Here is a 7109-nt window from a genome sequence, read left to right on the forward strand (position 1 = left end):
TGTGTGTGTGTGTGTGTGTGTGTGTGTGTGTATGTGTGTGTTTATATATTTGTGTGTCTATGTTTGTCCCCCACCATCGCTTGACAACTGATGGTGGTGTGTTTAGGTCCCCGCTATCTAGCGGTTCGGCACAAGTGATCGATAGAATAAGTACTAGGCTTAGAAAGAATAAGTCATGGGGTCAATTAGTTTGACTAAAGGCGATGCTCCAGCATGGCCGCAGCCAGATGCTTGAGACAATTAAAAGAATAGATAGATAGATAGATGTAATCATGTATGTATGTATGTATGTATAAATGTATTGCTTATTGACAAAGTATCGCCTACAGTTTCCAGTTATTTGGCGACGCCGTTTTAGATATCTGCAGTAACCAAGAGCAGAACAGGAGAATTCCCACTAGTGTGAGTGAGTGAGAGAATGAATGAGGGAGTGAGTGAGAGAATGAATGATGGAGTGAGTGAATAGGTGATAAAGCAGATGAAAAATGGGGCTGACAAGTTGAACATAGAAAACAACTTTCAGTTCATAAATTTTCAAAACGCAGAGTTTATGATTTAGACTTAATTTGACGTAGAGGGCGTTGCTTGACGACAATTGTATCACCCACAAAGTGCAAACATACTTGTTTCTAAATAGATTCATCCAAGACAACCTTCGGTTCATGCAATGCGTCACAGAAAATTTAGGAATCAAAACTTCAGTGAGGCCTACATTTCTTATGATTACTCGAAAGCGTTCGAAAGGTTCCACAATCATTTCTTGCCTGCTGTGCTGAAGAGGTTGCTTTCGGACTCGTTTTAAGAGGTTGGATTACTGCAAGACTTATCGGCACTTGCTTAGAGAGCAAGATAGAATGTGACCCATTTCATGGAATCTTTTCTCATCTCACACTCGTTCAATCAGAGATATTCCTTTTCGCTTCCCCTCCGCTAGCTGGCTCTTGATAAAGTAAGTGAGCTGTTGAGAAACATCCCTTTCGAAATTGAAAGAAAAAAATTTGGTCGGGTAGGGGTCATATTGCCATAATACCTGGAACAGTGATAACTAAAGAATATACATAAATACTTTCATAGTCCCCAGTATACTGAAAATATTCTAACCTTTCTACATCTCTTTCGATCTTCTTCTCTAACGCTAGTTATATGTGGGTGAGTATAGCTGAGTGTAGAATAAAGAAACAGCGTGCAGTAACAAAAAAAAAATCATTAAAATGTTTATACTGAAACTGTGCTTTGATGATTAGGACAATGCCATAGATAATTTTATAAAAAATAATTTCGATAAATAAAATATTTGAAAATTCTTCACAATTATCATCTGAACAGTACGATATATTAAAAATGCACAAATTCTGGACACCCGCTGGGCTTGAGCTTTTGCGAAAAAAACGAAAACATACTTACTGACATATTATTTGTCATAAATATTTCTGTATCAGTTTCAAACTAATTCTTATTTCCAGCATTTTTTTTTCTCTCTTGCTTTGCTCCTATTCTTCTTTTCGTTCTTTTTTAAAACAAAATCCTTTTTGTTTTAACGAGATTTTTAAATTACTTATTTTCAGAATTTCTTTCTCCCCTGTAACCCTTCGCTTTCAATCTAACGCTATATAAAAATCTACCTTAGCTAAGATAAATAGGATATAATTTTTGATATTTAAGATCACCCTTCTCAAGTGGAGTTGCTGCTAATTGCCATTTAGTAATTATGACACATTCTCTAGAGGGAGAAATAATAATAAAAAACAAAACTGGGATTTATATTGTATGGTATTTTATAGATCTGTATTTGTGTATATTGTTGAGATACATGCCTCTGAATTCTGAGTTATTTCCTTTAGCTCACTCTTGTTTATATTGTGTATATATGAGTATGTGTGTTCTGCGGGAAATATTTAGGTGATTATGAAAGGCTAAAACCAGGCTGAATGCTTTCCTATGGCTTAGATTCAGAGAGAGACAGGCGAAGTGTATATATATATATATGCATGAAACAGTGTGTATGCATACACAATCTGTGTGTCAATCATTTCCTTCTCGTCGCAGACCGTGTACTATCAGGCAAAATGCTGCCTGAAATTCAATTGATTTTGTTGGGAAACGAGTAGCCCGTGCCCATTGTTGCTTTACAATCACGTCACGCTTTCGCCGATCAGGTCAGTGGGATAGCTTTAAATAACTCATATTTGAATGCCTGAGTCAGCCTTTCAGAACGAAACCTTCAAGATTTAATGATAAAGAAATATTGAAAACAATGGCCACCGTTAAAACATATTTTGCACTACATTTCTGAACTACCACTTTCAGCTTGCTTATAAGTTTGCACTGCAATCGCCTAACGAACCTCAAATAATCGCTATCGTTATCTCGTCCCTCCAACGGTTGTTGACTACAAATTTATACACACATGGTGACGGGCATGTGGAGCACCGTATTACGGTGAGTTTTGCTGAAGTGCGCGTGTTTGTGTGTGTGAGTTGGCAAGTTTGAAAATTGAGCTATGTTAGTTCGTGTGTGTGTGAGTGATGTTACTGCATATATGTAGGTGTGCTATAAGGATAGTGACTGCTTGTATGTGAGCAGTCGTGTATCTAGAATACAAAAGACGGTGGTGTGGTATAGACATTTATGAGCAAACTGGACTTCTGTGCAATGTAAACGATATTTGTGCGTGTGTGTGTGTGTGTGTGTGTGTGTGTGTGTGTGTGTAGCGAACAACGTGTTACGGTTGGAGAATAGTTTGAAGTTATGCAAAATAATTATCAAAGTTCTGGCGTAAAAGTCATAGGTTTGTTTCTAGGCATGCGCATAAGAAAAACGCCATTATGTAAATAAGTAAGTTCTAAGAAAGCATAAACCGCGGTTTATAGTGAAGAAGAAAATAAAACAGATTTGTGGAATCTAGTTCGAATCCCACCGAACAATAGAGCAGCAGAAAATGGAATATGGTAGTAGGTGTTACCATAAACGTGATTTTCTCCGGGAAATAGCTCAGATGAGGCAACGCAAGCGATCAAAGAGACGAAGAATATATTTGAGGAAATGTGTGTGCTGATGTGTGGAGTTGAATGTTTGTGTGTCTATATGTGTGTTTGTGTGTCTATATGTGTTTTTGTGTGTCTATATGTGTGTTTGTGTGTATGAGAATGTGAGTGCAACAGTCAATGTGGTGAGAATTTATAGTGGGCAACAATTGAAAGAGAAAGAAGATGGTGCATGTTATCACAGTAGAGGATCGAATTACCTTTCATCAAAGGAACATGGTACGTGTATGTTGACGAAAATTCAGCTACGATAAAGAGCTCAAAGTTGCCAGGAGCATATATTGGGCTAACATAGACATATTCAGACATATCAAATAACATACAACATAGGTAATTTGTATATTAAAATCATCTGCGTCACTACATGCTTAATTACCACTGGGTAATTATGATAGATCGCCTGAACACGGAAATAACTGTAATAAATCAAGAATACGCATATTAAATGAAGAAGAAACATAGAAGATCGGACAGTCGAGGATATATATATATATATATATATATATATATATATATACACACGTATATATTTATGTATATACACGCATGTACATATACGTATATATACACTTCTTTATAAGCATATATATATATATATGTATAATACTTCGGTCGTTGTCTGTGCAACATCTATATTCTTCCCTGTGTCCTTGAAATCTTGTATCCCTGCCGTAGGGCTTTACTTCCACGCACGCCAGCTTAATTTGGTTCATCCTTAGTCGAAAGGCACCTGTTGTTATGTCTTGTTATTTGTATTTGTGTAATTTTCTCCGTTTTTTCCGTACTTGTTTTCGTATACATTCGCTGCTTTCTTCCAAGGAATGTTATTATCTTAGCTTAGTTTTTCTTGGTGCTGGCCAGATTGGAGCAATCTCGAGTATAACCAGCCGAAATTGCAAAGATAATTTGGAATTCGACTGAGGAAAGAAGACTCCGAACGACCCGTTCTTTCTTTTCTTTGTATCGTCTATCTGGGTGTTTTGTTGTCTCTTTCTTGTATCACCTAACTGTCTAAATGTTTTGCGTTCTTGTCCCATTTTGTATTATATATATATATATATGTATATATAATATATACATGTGTGTGTGTGTGTGTGTGTGTGTGTGTGTGTATGTATGTATGTATGTATTTATACATTGGTGTGTACTGGTATGTGTGAGAGTGAGTGTGTGTATAAAACGTATAATTGCACATATATTAAACATTTGTTTGTCAAGGTCGGAATAAGTAAAGAAGGCTGATAAATTGGACCTATTTCGAATATAGATTAACCATTTTTCAGGGTGGGTGATAGGCGCGGTTACTTTTTTTTTTTTTTTTTTTTTTTGGCAAAACTTATCGAACGAGACTTGATATTGTTACCTCCAGAAGTGTGAGATGGACGATCATTTGTTGGTGTCCAAAGACTGAGGTGTGTTGACTGGAACACATGCCTAACTGTTGCAAATTGCCATTGAGTTCTATCACATAATTATCGGATTGCCAGCTGCAAATTTGTCAAGTGGAAATAGATTCCCGGCCTATACACGTCGACGGGTTTGGAAGGTGAGTGTGGTAGCCCTGGTGGTCGTGGTGCGAGGAGAGGGAAGTGTATCCAGAGTGCATTGGGGGGTTGGTTGGGTCTCGTGAATGTCATGGAGTTGGAAGTAAGGACAATTGTAACAGCAAACCCGGAAGCAGAAGATATCCGGCCGAAGTACTCGGGTGAGGAGGGGGAACACTATGAGTTTATATGTATATATATATATATGCATACAGAGACAGATGAATATATATATATAGATACAGACACATATGTATATATATTCATATATATATATATGTACATATATAAACATATATATATATATATATATATATATGTATATATATATATATATATATATATATATATATATATATAACGTGTTACTTTGTTTTAAAGAAGAAATGTATAGAGAGAGACAGCCGTTACAGCATATCTATGTACACGTCATTCAAGTTATGATGTAATGCAGAAGAAAACCCAATGTCAATTTACATTGCTTTAAGTATAACACAGCTCCTATTTAATGCCATAAGTACGAACTAATGCCAAGCAAACAAACTGACAACAGTTATCTGCCAGCTAGTAGTACTCATAATACTAGCATACGATTGTTGAGGCTGTAGCAATTTTAACTTGATGTCTATCGTAATAGGATACATTTTCGATATTATTTCGCTGCAATTAACAATAGCATTTACAGCAAGTGAACGTTGCAACTGGACGCGTTGATGGGCTTTTGTGTACCGAATCAAATATTTGATTGTTCATATCGTATCAGTTCTACAGAAAAAAAAATAGAACCAAAAGCAAAAACAAAATTTTAAAAATGTCGCTTTGAACACAAGCCTTTTCATGGTTTGAGATTTTACAAGAAATAGCAGTTAACTAATGCCAACAATGACCCCTTGATTTCTTAAAAAAACTTAGTATGTTATGTGAAGAATGGAGCATGCTGTAAAATAATTTAGAGTAACTAAAGTCGGGATGGCCATGGACGAGATACCTTCTCTGTGTTTTTTTGCTCGGTCACTTTCCAACGTGGGTCTAAATAATAGTGACTAGGATAAAATACTAGCAGCGTAGTTAGGGTGTGAAGGGGAACATATGCCCCGGACGACGCTTTTCTGAGAGCAGCAACTTTGGATTTCCTATATAAACCTGTCGAAGCTTTGGGTTTCCTATATAAGCCTTTCACGGTGTGTGGTGGTGGTGGGGGGGGACAACTAAAGGGCTGCCCAATTGACGTGCTACTATGTAGCTACGTCACTGGCCAAAAGATTCCAATTAAGTTGTATCAAGTTTAGACGGGTGTACTACACTTCTGTAGATTTCCTTTGTTACACTGAGAATCGATTATTTTAAATAATATTAAGGGTAGACGTCTTTTGTCTAACTACTTCTAAATAACAGTATCAGAATGTTTCTCACTTCAAACTCGTCTCTACCTTTCAGGATTTCGTAGTCGATAAAATATTTACCAGCTAATCATCGGGGCATATGTAATCAATTTACCCATGCCTGTAAATTTCAGGAATTGTGTATATAGTAGAAATATCATAAGAAAGTTTTCGCCAATATTGACGACAATGTGTCTGCACATTTTCCAACTACGTAAGCATTGAAAACGAAAGTCATTGAAACCTTACGATGATGTTTGTAAATATGGACGGACATATTTCATTATGTAATCTTAGACCTAGGCGCTGGTAAGGCTGTGTGATATCAAGCTTGCTTCCCACCAGATGATTAAGGGTTCAGTCCTAGTGTAGAATCTTCAGCAAGTGTCTTCTACCATAGCCTTGGGCCGACCAAGCCTTGCAAGTAGCTTTGGTAGACTGACTATAGCATAGCATACACCTCAACAGGATTTATGTCAGATTACTTGGGTGTAGTGTGCAATCTATATAACTAAGAGCTGGGTTATGTCAAATCTATGAAATCTTTGCAAAGCTACAACATGTAGGTCATTGCAAGCGTGATGGTCGATTTACTAGTAAAGAAATTAGAGCTTTAGTTGCAGGAAAGAGGGAAATTCCTCACAGATGTAGAACAGTTATTTCATGAATATAATTTCATGAATATGCGATAGAATCAGGATTGATTTACCAACTAAAATTCTACTCTTTAATTATGCTAAAGATATTTCATCTACACATTCTTTCTCTCTTTGTGTGTGGGTCTTTCTCTCTTTGTGTGTGGGTCTTTCTCTCTCTACCTTTCACCCTTTTCTCTCTCTCTCTCTCTCTCTATATATATATATATGTGTGTGTGTGTGTATATATATATATATATATATATATATATATGTAAAATTAATTTACAATGGTACCGTTAATTCTATTATTATCCAATGTCATTAGTTGAAGAATGATAATAACAGAATCAACGATATAGGCGACTGCAGGTAAAAAAAATAGCATTGAAATAGCCGAGGGATTATAATTAATCAAAGGATATACTAAGTATGTCTATCTGCTTGAAATAAGTCAAACCGAGTTTTGACTGTTATTTCAAGCAGGTAGACATACTTAGTATG

At 36.2% G+C, this 7109-nt stretch overlaps 1 long non-coding RNA gene across 2 annotated transcripts in view; it reads left to right on the plus strand.

The window, feature by feature from the left end:
• Nucleotides 1-7109, plus strand: part of LOC128250446 (uncharacterized) — a 613350-nt gene that overhangs the window by 556003 nt on the left and 50238 nt on the right. The window lies entirely within an intron of this gene.

This window comes from Octopus bimaculoides, chromosome 21 (assembly GCF_001194135.2).
Source record: "Octopus bimaculoides isolate UCB-OBI-ISO-001 chromosome 21, ASM119413v2, whole genome shotgun sequence".
NCBI lineage: Eukaryota > Metazoa > Mollusca > Cephalopoda > Octopoda > Octopodidae > Octopus > Octopus bimaculoides.